This window comes from Bombina bombina, chromosome 2 (assembly GCF_027579735.1).
Source record: "Bombina bombina isolate aBomBom1 chromosome 2, aBomBom1.pri, whole genome shotgun sequence".
In the NCBI taxonomy this organism is placed as follows: Eukaryota; Metazoa; Chordata; class Amphibia; order Anura; family Bombinatoridae; genus Bombina; species Bombina bombina.
The window spans coordinates 1328360646-1328374144 of NC_069500.1; the positions used below are offsets into that span (position 1 = coordinate 1328360646).

At 40.4% G+C, this 13499-nt stretch overlaps 1 protein-coding gene across 1 annotated transcript in view; it reads right to left on the reverse strand.

Annotated features, from left to right (window-relative positions):
- HTT (huntingtin) overlaps window positions 1-13499 on the reverse strand; it is a gene marked incomplete in the record, with an annotated part of 1068170 nt that overhangs the window by 992141 nt on the left and 62530 nt on the right.

Consider the following 13499-nt stretch of genomic DNA (forward strand, 5'->3'; position numbering starts at 1 on the left):
TTATAGTAAACTAGCTAGTATTACTCTAGAAGATTTCTGCTATAAAGCTAGGTAATGGATATGCATTCCTGTAGAGACCCCAGCCCCCCTGTAGAGCATGTGACAGGAAGTAAGAGACAATGTACAGATTAAGTTAAAATATATATATATATATATATATATATATATATATATATATATATATATATATTCCTTTTAAAATGATGAATATATATTGCAATGACTTCTATTAAGCATAACCCACTACTTAGTATTTTTTTATTACAAGAAAACAGATTGTTTTATATACCTTTAAGCAGAAATAAATCTCTTTTTAAAATACTTAAAGATAGCTTGTTTCTGAACATATTTTCCCTATGCCTGGTACATGAAAAGTACACCTTAATTTTTATAAGTAAAATAATCTCTCTTTTTCCTGCTCTACATTGCTCGAATAAAACATCAAATCGTGTGCAGAGACTGAAGTCCACCGAATGCAAGCAACATAAGGGACTATGCATAATATGCTCCAGTGAACTTACATGGCGAATTCTGACTGACTCAAATTTACCATTCTATGCTCTGATAAGGTGTATAAGTTTAAATTGCACATCTGTGTATATAAGAAGCTATCAGTTTTTTACCCATAAATTCAAGGGGTGAGGAAGGATCAAAAAAATGTTTTTCTCTCTCGCCAATTTTTGTATACAAGAAGATATTTATTAGTTTTTACTCAAAAACGGAATAGATAGCAAATACTATTATATATATATATATATATACACACACATATATACATCTATATATATATATTTTTTGTTTTTTGTTTTTTTATTATTATTTTTTTATCAAAAGCTAGTGGCCCCATATTTTTACATCGCGGAACGCATAAAATTGAAATTTGAAGATAAATGCTTGTATTAAACATTTGTTTTAACAAAAATACACTTTTATTTTTTTTTTCCCCACACATTTTTCCCTAATTGACATCCTTTGGTATATTTGTTATTATATATAGAGATTTTATCACAGTTTTTTAATTGAACAGTTTTCTGGGAGTCTTGTACAGATCATGTGAAAGGCATAAACCACATGTATAAATTAGATCAATATAAGTTTCTCTAATCGTGACAGGTAACACCCCCTTTTCCTTTCTTAAAATGTAATTGTTGGTAATTTATTATCTCTTAAGTGCTTGATAAGAAAAACATAATTTATGCAAGAACTTACCTGATAAACTCCTTTCTTTCATATTGGCAAGAGTCCATGAGCTAGTGACGTATGGGATATACAATCCTACCAGGAGGGGAAAATTTTCCCAAACTACAAAATGCCTTTAAATACACCCCTCACCACAACCACAATTCAGTTTAATGAATAGCCAAGTAGTGGGGTGAAAAAATAAGGAGCAAAAAAGCATACAAAAAGAGGAAATGGAAATAAAATTGTGCTTTTATACAAAAATCATAACCACCATAAAAAAGGTTGGCTTCATGGACTCTTGCCAATATGAAAGAAATGAATTTATCGGGTAAGTTCTTGCATAAATTATGTTTTCTTTCATGTAATTGGCAAGAGTCCATGAGCTAGAGACGGGATGGAAATACCCAAGATGTCACTAGAAAGGGAAGGATAAAATAAAAACAGCTATTTCCCCTGAAAAAATTAAATCCACAAAAAAATAAGTCTCTCATAAATTTCATATAAATTCCAAGAAAAAAAAAGAAATCATAAGCAGAAGAATCAAAATGAAACAGCTGCCTGAAGAACTTTTCTACCAAAGACTGCTTCAGAAGAAGCAAATACATCAAAATGGTAAAATTTAGTAGATGCATGCAAAGAAGACAAAGTTGCTGCTTTGCAAATCTGATCAACCGAAGCTTCATTCTTAAAAGCCCAAGAAGTGGCGACAGATCTAGTAGAATGAGCTGTGATCCTCTGAGGCGGAGACTGTCACGCCTCCAAATAAGCCTTGTGAATCAAAAGCTTTAACCAAGATGCCAAAGAAATGGCAGAGGCTTTCTGACCTTTCCTAGGACCAGAAAAAAACAACAAATAGACTAGAAGTCTTCCTGAAATCTTTAGTAGCTTCAACATAATATTCCAAAGCTCTTACAACATCCAAAGAATGTAAAGATCTTTCAAGAGTATTCTTAGGATTAGGACACAAGGAAGGAACAACAATTTCCCTACTAATGTTGTTAGAATTCACAAACTTAGGAAGAAATTTAAACGAAGTCCGCAAGACAGCCTTATCCTGATGGAAAATCAGAAAAGGAGATTCACAAAAGAGAGCAGACAATTCGGAAACTCTTCTAGCTGAAGAGGTAGCCAAAAGAAACAACACTTTCCAAGAAAGTAGTTTAATATCCAAAGAATGCATAGGCTCAAAGGAGGAGCCTGCAAAGCCTTCAAAACCAAATTAAAACTCCAAGAAGGAGAGACTGATTTAACAACTGGCTTGATACAAACCAAAGCCTGAACAAAACAGTGACTATCAGGAAGTTTAGCAATATTTATATGAAATAAAACAGAAATAGCAGAAATTTGTGCCTTTAAAGGTACTTGCAGACAAACCTTTATCCAAACCATACTGAGAAACTATAAAATTTTAGCAATCCTAAAAGAATTCCAAGAGAATTTATGAGAAAAACACCATGAAATATAGGTTTTCCAAACCCGATAATAAATCTTCCTTGAAACAGACTTACGAGCCTGTAGCATAGTATTAATCTCTGAGTCAGAAAAACCTCTATGACCAAGTACTAAGCGTTCAATTTTCATACCTTCAATGGATGGAAAAAACAGAATTTATGTTTACCTGATAAATTTCTTTCTCCAACGGTGTGTCCGGTCCACGGCGTCATCCTTACTTGTGGGATATTCTCTTCCCCAACAGGAAATGGCAAAGAGCCCAGCAAAGCTGGTCACATGATCCCTCCTAGGCTCCGCCTACCCCAGTCATTCGACCGACGTTAAGGAGGAATATTTGCATAGGAGAAACCATATGGTACCGTGGTGACTGTAGTTAAAGAAAATAAATTATCAGACCTGATTAAAAAACCCGGGCGGGCCGTGGACCGGACACACCGTTGGAGAAAGAAATTTATCAGGTAAACATAAATTCTGTTTTCTCCAACATAGGTGTGTCCGGTCCACGGCGTCATCCTTACTTGTGGGAACCAATACCAAAGCTTTAGGACACGGATGAAGGGAGGGAGCAAATCAGGTCACCTAAATGGAAGGCACCACGGCTTGCAAAACCTTTCTCCCAAAAATAGCCTCAGAAGAAGCAAAAGTATCAAACTTGTAAAATTTGGTAAAAGTGTGCAGTGAAGACCAAGTCGCTGCCCTACATATCTGATCAACAGAAGCCTCGTTCTTGAAGGCCCATGTGGAAGCCACAGCCCTAGTGGAATGAGCTGTGATTCTTTCGGGAGGCTGCCGTCCGGCAGTCTCGTAAGCCAATCTGATGATGCTTTTAATCCAAAAAGAGAGAGAGGTAGAAGTTGCTTTTTGACCTCTCCTTTTACCTGAATAAACAACAAACAAGGAAGATGTTTGTCTAAAATCCTTTGTAGCATCTAAATAGAATTTTAGAGCGCGAACAACATCCAAATTGTGCAACAAACGTTCCTTCTTTGAAACTGGTTTTGGACACAGAGAAGGTACGATAATCTCCTGGTTAATGTTTTTGTTAGAAACAACTTTTGGAAGAAAACCAGGTTTAGTACGTAAAACCACCTTATCTGCATGGAACACCAGATAAGGAGGAGAACACTGCAGAGCAGATAATTCTGAGACTCTTCTAGCAGAAGAAATCGCAACTAAAAACAAAACTTTCCAAGATAATAACTTAATATCAACGGAATGTAAGGGTTCAAACGGAACCCCCTGAAGAACTGAAAGAACTAAATTGAGACTCCAAGGAGGAGTCAAAGGTTTGTAAACAGGCTTGATTCTAACCAGAGCCTGAACAAAGGCTTGAACATCTGGCACAGCTGCCAGCTTTTTGTGAAGTAATACCGACAAGGCAGAAATCTGTCCCTTCAGGGAACTTGCAGATAATCCTTTTTCCAATCCTTCTTGAAGGAAGGATAGAATCCTAGGAATCTTAACCTTGTCCCAAGGGAATCCTTTAGATTCACACCAACAGATATATTTTTCTCTAAGCCATCTCCGTGGAGATGTTGCCTGTACAACGGCAAAGAGAATGACTGGGGTAGGCGGAGCCTAGGAGGGATCATGTGACCAGCTTTGCTGGGCTCTTTGCCATTTCCTGTTGGGGAAGAGAATATCCCACAAGTAAGGATGACGCCGTGGACCGGACACACCTATGTTGGAGAAACGGCCCTTGAGACAAAAGGTCTGGCCTTAAAGGAAGTGACCAAGGTTGGCAACTGGACATCCGAACAAGATCTGCAAACTAAAACCTGTGAGGCCATGCTGGTGCAATCAGAAACACATGCGATTGTTTCAATATGATCTTGGAGATCACCCTTGGAAGAAGAACTAGAGGCGGAAAAATGTAAGCAGGTTGGTAAAACCAAGGAACTGCTAATGCATCCACCATCTCCGCCTGAGGATCCTTGGACCTGGAAAGGTACCTGGGAAGCTTCTTGTTTAGATGGGAAGCCATCAGATCTATTTCAGGGAGACCCCACATCTGTACCATCTGACAAAATACATCTGGATGGAGAGACCACTCCCCTGGATGTAAAGTCTGACAACTGAGATAATCTGCTTCCCAATTGTCTACACCTGGGATATGTATCTCAGAAATTAGACAGGAGTTGGATTCCGCCAAAGAAAGTATTCAAGATACTTCTTTCATCGCTAAAGGATTGCGAGTCCCTCCTTGATGATTAACTTATACCGCAGTTGTGATATTGTCTGTCTTAAAACGAATGAATGATTCTCTCTTTAATAGAGGCAAAGCCTGAAGAGCCCTGAAAATAGCACGGAGTTCTAAAATATTGATTGGTAACCTCGCCTCTTGAAGATTCCAAACTCTTTGTGCTGTCAGAGAACCACAGACAGCTCCCCAACCTGTTGAAATCACAGTCCAGGAAGGACGAACAAAAGAGGCCCCTTGAAGAATCCGATAATGGTCCAACCTCAAGGACAAAGAGAGTTGAATGTTGGGATTTAAGTATATCAACTGTGATATCAGAGTATAATCCCTGCACTATTAATTCAGCATGCAAAGCTGCAGAGGTCTCATATGAAAGCGAGCAAAGGGGATCGCGTCCGATGCTGAAGTCATGAGACCTAAAATATATAGCATCGCATCAGCAATATCATTTTTCATATCAACCGGGATATCATGTACTTAAGATGTTGAAGGAACAAGATACTGTACTAGCACTAATAGAAACCTTTTTTTGCATACAAAAGCTTATCATGACAACTGTTACATACTACAGCTGGAGATATAATCTCCACTAGCTTATAACAGATACACTTAGCTTTGGTAGAACTGTGTTCATGCAGCATGGTTCCTACAGAAGCTTCTGAGACAGGATCAGATTGAGACATCTTGTAAAATGTAAAAGAAAAAATATAATTTAAATAGAAATATCTTATTTCCACATATAACAGTTTCAGGAATGGGAAAAAATGCAAATGCTAAAATTGGCAAATAAAAGAATATAGCATAGCCATCTGAGCATAAAGAAGGCAAGGAGCATATAGGAAGTGAAGTAAAATAAAACAAAAAAATTTTGGAGCCAAGTATGACGCACAACGCAAATGGAAGTTGAGATATTTTTGGCGCAAACAAACATCCGTAAATGACACAACTCGCCGTCATAGCAAACACAATTTTGCGCCAAACAACCTTGCATCAACTAAGACGCAGGAAATGATGAACTTGCATCATTACAGACGCACATTTGCAGCAAAAAAAATCTTGTGTCAAGAATGACGCAATAAATAACAGCATTTTGCGCCATTGCTAGCCTAATTTGCCCTCAAGTTTTTTAAAGAAAAAACAAATCAAATGAAAAACAGAATTTATGTTTACCTGATAAATTACTTTCTCCAACGGTGTGTCCGGTCCACGGCGTCATCCTTACTTGTGGGATATTCTCTTCCCCAACAGGAAATGGCAAAGAGCCCAGCAAAGCTGGTCACATGATCCCTCCTAGGCTCCGCCTACCCCAGTCATTCGACCGACGTTAAGGAGGAATATTAGCATAGGAGAAACCATATGGTACCGTGGTGACTGTAGTTAAAGAAAATAAATTATCAGACCTGATTAAAAAAACCAGGGCGGGCCGTGGACCGGACACACCGTTGGAGAAAGTAATTTATCAGGTAAACATAAATTCTGTTTTCTCCAACATAGGTGTGTCCGGTCCACGGCGTCATCCTTACTTGTGGGAACCAATACCAAAGCTTTAGGACACGGATGAAGGGAGGGAGCAAATCAGGTCACCTAAATGGAAGGCACCACGGCTTGCAAAACCTTTCTCCCAAAAATAGCCTCAGAAGAAGCAAAAGTATCAAACTTGTAAAATTTGGTAAAAGTGTGCAGTGAAGACCAAGTCGCTGCCCTACATATCTGATCAACAGAAGCCTCGTTCTTGAAGGCCCATGTGGAAGCCACAGCCCTAGTGGAATGAGCCGTGATTCTTTCGGGAGGCTGCCGTCCGGCAGTCTCGTAAGCCAATCTGATGATGCTTTTAATCCAAAAAGAGAGAGAGGTAGAAGTTGCTTTTTGACCTCTCCTTTTACCGGAATAAACAACAAACAAGGAAGATGTTTGTCTAAAATCCCTTGTAGCATCTAAATAGAATTTTAGAGCGCGAACAACATCCAAATTGTGCAACAAACGTTCCTTCTTTGAAACTGGTTTCGGACACAGAGAAGGTACGATAATCTCCTGGTTAATGTTTTTGTTAGAAACAACTTTTGGAAGAAAACCAGGTTTAGTACGTAAAACCACCTTATCTGCATGGAACACCAGATAAGGAGGAGAACACTGCAGAGCAGACAATTCTGAAACTCTTCTAGCAGAAGAAATTGCAACTAAAAACAAAACTTTCCAAGATAATAACTTAATATCAACGGAATGTAAGGGTTCAAACGGAACCCCCTGAAGAACTGAAAGAACTAAGTTGAGACTCCAAGGAGGAGTCAAAGGTTTGTAAACAGGCTTAATTCTAACCAGAGCCTGAACAAAGGCTTGAACATCTGGCACAGCTGCCAGCTTTTTGTGAAGTAACACAGACAAGGCAGAAATCTGTCCCTTCAGGGAACTAGCAGATAATCCTTTTTCCAATCCTTCTTGAAGGAAGGATAGAATCTTAGGAATCTTAACCTTGTCCCAAGGGAATCCTTTAGATTCACACCAACAGATATATTTTTTCCAAATTTTGTGGTAAATCTTTCTAGTTACAGGCTTTCTGGCCTGAACAAGAGTATCGATAACAGAATCTGAGAACCCTCGCTTCGATAAGATCAAGCGCTCAATCTCCAAGCAGTCAGCTGGAGTGAAACCAGATTCGGATGTTCGAACGGACCCTGAACAAGAAGGTCTCGTCTCAAAGGTAGCTTCCAAGGTGGAGCCGATGACATATTCACCAGATCTGCATACCAAGTCCTGCGTGGCCACGCAGGAGCTATCAAGATCACCGACGCCCTCTCCTGATTGATCCTGGCTACCAGCCTGGGGATGAGAGGAAACGGCGGGAACACATAAGCTAGTTTGAAGGTCCAAGGTGCTACTAGTGCATCCACTAGAGCCGCCTTGGGATCCCTGGATCTGGACCCGTAGCAAGGAACTTTGAAGTTCTGACGAGAGGCCATCAGATCCATGTCTGGAATGCCCCACAGCTGAGTGACTTGGGCAAAGATTTCCGGATGGAGTTTCCACTCCCCCGGATGCAATGTCTGACGACTCAGAAAATCCGCTTCCCAATTTTCCACTCCTGGGATGTGGATAGCAGACAGGTGGCAGGAGTGAGACTCCGCCCATAGAATGATTTTGGTCACTTCTTCCATCGCTAGGGAACTCCTTGTTCCCCCCTGATGGTTGATGTACGCAACAGTTGTCATGTTGTCTGATTGAAACCGTATGAACTTGGCCCTCGCTAGCTGAGGCCAAGCCTTGAGAGCATTGAATATCGCTCTCAGTTCCAGAATATTTATCGGTAGAAGAGATTCTTCCCGAGACCAAAGACCCTGAGCTTTCAGGGATCCCCAGACCGCGCCCCAGCCCATCAGACTGGCGTCGGTCGTGACGATGACCCACTCCGGTCTGCGGAATGTCATCCCTTGTGACAGGTTGTCCAGGGACAGCCACCAACGGAGTGAGTCTCTGGTCCTCTGATTTACTTGTATCTTCGGAGACAAGTCTGTATAGTCCCCATTCCACTGACTGAGCATGCACAGTTGTAATGGTCTTAGATGAATGCGCGCAAAAGGAACTATGTCCATTGCCGCTACCATCAAACCGATCACTTCCATGCACTGCGCTATGGAAGGAAGAGGAACGGAATGAAGTATCCGACAAGAGTCTAGAAGTTTTGTTTTTCTGGCCTCTGTCAGAAAAATCCTCATTTCTAAGGAGTCTATTATTGTTCCCAAGAAGGGAACCCTTGTTGACGGAGATAGAGAACTCTTTTCCACGTTCACTTTCCATCCGTGAGATCTGAGAAAGGCCAGGACAATGTCCGTGTGAGCCTTTGCTTGAGGAAGGGACGACGCTTGAATCAGAATGTCGTCCAAGTAAGGTACTACAGCAATGCCCCTTGGTCTTAGCACAGCTAGAAGGGACCCTAGTACCTTGGTGAAAATCCTTGGAGCAGTGGCTAATCCGAAAGGAAGCGCCACGAACTGGTAATGCTTGTCCAGGAATGCGAACCTTAGGAACCGATGATGTTCCTTGTGGATAGGAATATGTAGATACGCATCCTTTAAATCCACTGTGGTCATGAATTGACCTTCCTGGATGGAAGGAAGAATAGTTCGAATGGTTTCCATCTTGAACGATGGAACCTTGAGAAACTTGTTTAAGATCTTGAGATCTAAGATTGGTCTGAACGTTCCCTCTTTTTTGGGAACTATGAACAGATTGGAGTAGAACCCCATCCCTTGTTCTCTTAATGGAACAGGATGAATCACTCCCATTTTTAACAGGTCTTCTACACAATGTAAGAATGCCTGTCTTTTTATGTGGTCTGAAGACAACTGAGACCTGTGGAACCTCCCCCTTGGGGGAAGCCCCTTGAATTCCAGAAGATAACCTTGGGAGACTATTTCTAGCGCCCAAGGATCCAGAACATCTCTTGCCCAAGCCTGAGCGAAGAGAGAGAGTCTGCCCCCCACCAGATCCGGTCCCGGATCGGGGGCCAACATTTCATGCTGTCTTGGTAGCAGTGGCAGGTTTCTTGGCCTGCTTTCCCTTGTTCCAGCCTTGCATTGGTCTCCAAGCTGGCTTGGCTTGAGAAGTATTACCCTCTTGCTTAGAGGACGTAGCACTTTGGGCTGGTCCATTTCTACGAAAGGGACGAAAATTAGGTTTATTTTTTGCCTTGAAAGGCCGATCCTGAGGAAGGGCGTGGCCCTTACCCCCAGTGATATCAGAGATAATCTCTTTCAAGTCAGGGCCAAACAGCGTTTTCCCCTTGAAAGGAATGTTAAGTAGCTTGTTCTTGGAAGACGCATCAGCTGACCAAGATTTCAACCAAAGCGCTCTGCGCGCCACAATAGCAAACCCAGAATTCTTAGCCGCTAACCTAGCCAATTGCAAAGTGGCGTCTAGGGTGAAAGAATTAGCCAATTTGAGAGCATTGATTCTGTCCATAATCTCCTCATAAGGAGGAGAATCACTATCGACCGCCTTTATCAGCTCATCGAACCAGAAACATGCGGCTGTAGCTACAGGGACAATGCATGAAATTGGTTGTAGAAGGTAACCCTGCTGAACAAACATCTTTTTAAGTAAACCTTCTAATTTTTTATCCATAGGATCTTTGAAAGTACAACTATCCTCTATGGGTATAGTGGTGCGTTTGTTTAAAGTGGAAACCGCTCCCTCGACCTTGGGGACTGTCTGCCATAAGTCCTTTCTGGGGTCGACCATAGGAAACAATTTTTTAAATATGGGGGGAGGGACGAAAGGAATACCGGGCCTTTCCCATTCTTTATTAACAATGTCCGCCACCCGCTTGGGTATAGGAAAAGCTTCTGGGAGCCCCGGGACCTCTAGGAACTTGTCCATTTTACATAGTTTCTCTGGGATGACCAACTTGTCACAATCATCCAGAGTGGATAATACCTCCTTAAGCAGAATGCGGAGATGTTCCAACTTAAATTTAAACGTAATCACATCAGGTTCAGCTTGTTGAGAAATGTTCCCAGAATCAGTAATTTCTCCCTCAGACAAAACCTCCCTGGCCCCATCAGACTGGGTTAGGGGCCCTTCAGAACCATTATTATCAGCGTCGTCATGCTCTTCAGTATCTAAAACAGAGCAGTCGCGCTTACGCTGATAAGTGTTCATTTTGGCTAAAATGTTTTTGACAGAATTATCCATTACAGCCGTTAATTGTTGCATAGTAAGGAGTATTGGCGCGCTAGATGTACTAGGGGCCTCCTGAGTGGGCAAGACTCGTGTAGACGAAGGAGGGAATGATGCAGTACCATGCTTACTCCCCTCACTTGAGGAATCATCTTGGGCATCATTGTCATTGTCACATAAATCACATTTATTTAAATGAATGGGAATTCTGGCTTCCCCACATTCAGAACACAGTCTATCTTGTAGTTCAGACATGTTAAACAGGCATAAACTTGATAACAAAGTACAAAAAACGTTTTAAAATAAAACCGTTACTGTCACTTTAAATTTTAAACTGAACACACTTTATTACTGCAATTGCGAAAAAACATGAAGGAATTGTTCAAAATTCACCAAATTTTCACCACAGTGTCTTAAAGCCTTAAAAGTATTGCACACCAAATTTGGAAGCTTTAACCCTTAAAATAACGGAACCAGAGCCGTTTTGAACTTTAACCCCTTTACAGTCCCTGGTATCTGCTTTGCTGAGACCCAACCAAGCCCAAAGGGGAATACGATACCAAATGACGCCTTCAGAAAGTCTTTTCTAAGTATCAGAGCTCCTCTCACATGCGACTGCATGTCATGCCTCTCAAAAACAAGTGCGCAACACCGGCGCGAAAATGAGGCTCTGCCTATGATTTGGGAAAGCCCCTAAAGAATAAGGTGTCTAAAACAGTGCCTGCCGATATTATTATATCAAAATACCCAGAATAAATGATTCCTCAAGGCTAAATATGTGTTAATAATGAATCGATTTAGCCCAGAAAAAGTCTACAGTCTTAATAAGCCCTTGTAAAGCCCTTATTTACGATCTTAATAAACATGGCTTACCGGATCCCATAGGGAAAATGACAGCTTCCAGCATTACATCGTCTTGTTAGAATGTGTCATACCTCAAGCAGCAAGAGACTGCTCACTGTTCCCCCAACTGAAGTTAATTGCTCTCAACAGTCCTGTGTGGAACAGCCATGGATTTTAGTGACGGTTGCTAAAATCATTTTCCTCATACAAACAGAAATCTTCATCTCTTTTCTGTTTCTGAGTAAATAGTACATACCAGCACTATTTCAAAATAACAAACTCTTGATTGAATAATAAAAACTACAGTTAAACACTAAAAAACTCTAAGCCATCTCCGTGGAGATGTTGCCTGTACAACGGCAAAGAGAATGACTGGGGTAGGCGGAGCCTAGGAGGGATCATGTGACCAGCTTTGCTGGGCTCTTTGCCATTTCCTGTTGGGGAAGAGAATATCCCACAAGTAAGGATGACGCCGTGGACCGGACACACCTATGTTGGAGAAATATATATATATATATATATATATATATATACCCCAGGTAAGAAACTTCCTAAAACTTGATTCCCATAACGAAACTTCCAGACTGCAACGAGAAATACACATAGACCTGACTCATGGCAAATATAAGTAAAATACATATATTTAAAACTTTATACATAAAGCGCCAAACCATAGCTGGGAGTGTCTTAAATAATGATACATACTTACCGAAAGACACCCATCCACATATAGCAGATAGCCAAACCAGTACTGAAAGCTATCAGCAGAGGTAATGGTATATAAGAGTATAGCGTCGATCTGAAAAGGGAGGTAGGAGATGAATCCCTACGACCGATAACAGAGAACCTTTGAAAAGATTTCCCGCAAGGGAAACCATAAAATGAAACAGGCGATACTCTCTTCACATCCCTCTGACAAACACTGTACTCTGAGAGGAATTGGGCTTCAGAATGCTTAGAGGCGCTTATCACAGAAGAAATCATAAAAATCAAGCACAAACTTCACCACCTCCATAAGTGGCCAAGTTTGTAAAACTGAATTGTGGTGTGGTGAGGGGTGTATTTATAGGCATTTTGAGGTTTGGGAAAATTTTCCCCTCCCGGTAGGATTGTATATCCTATACGTCACTAGCTCATGGACTCTTGCCAATTACATGAAAGAAAAGAAACAATCTTTGTATTGCAAAGATAATAAACTGAGTTTTAAACATCTCTGGTGTCTGCACTATTTTTTGCTTACCTGAATTAGTTTAAATTTAAAATTTATGTTGTCTTTTGTGTATACTGTGTTACTCTACTAAAAATGCTGAGCAGTTTTTGTAAATTTCAATGGATGGTGAATTGCAAGGTGCCAGATACCATACTAGAGAGTGAAGAGCTCAAGCAGATAGTTTGACTGTTTTTTTGTTTTGTTTTTTTTAGCCTAGACAAGATGGCAGCAGTGGTTAATTTGTTTCTTATTATCTGTCAAATTTCACAAAATAAAGTATGGTTTGAGCACAACGTTAAAGCCATGGGGCAAGATTACATATGCGGTGTCGCCCACAAAAGCCAGCGACGCCTTTTTTTTACGCGGTTTTGGTATCACATATACGGCGCCACATATAAATGTGGCGTGTATATTTCACGAATCACCCACAATTTTTACTCCTATAAGCCAACATAGAGCTTTTTTATTTTCCTAGGGATTTGTTTTAATTTTTTATTTTGGATCATTTTGTTTATTATTTTCTGTAATGTTAGACTTTTATTTTTGGTAATTTTAGATTAATTTAATCTTAGGTTTATTTTTCTAAGTACTGTTAGGATTTTTTATTTTAATTATAATTTAGTATTTTATTATTTTATGCAATTTGAGGTTAATTTAGTAGGTTTTAGGTTAGGGGGCTTAGTAACTAAATTAGTTATTTGCGTTATGGGGACTTGGCGGATTAGGGGTTAATAGGTTAATAAGGGTACTTGCATTGTGGGTGTTTGGTGGATTTGGGGTTAAAAGTTTTATTAGGATTGTTGTGTGGGTTTGGCGGATTAGGGGTTAATAGATTTAAAAGGTTTGTTGCGATGTGAGTTAATGGTGGATTAGGGGTTAATACATTTATAAGGTAGTTTGCGATGGGTTGGTGGATTTAGGGGTTAATACTTTTACTAG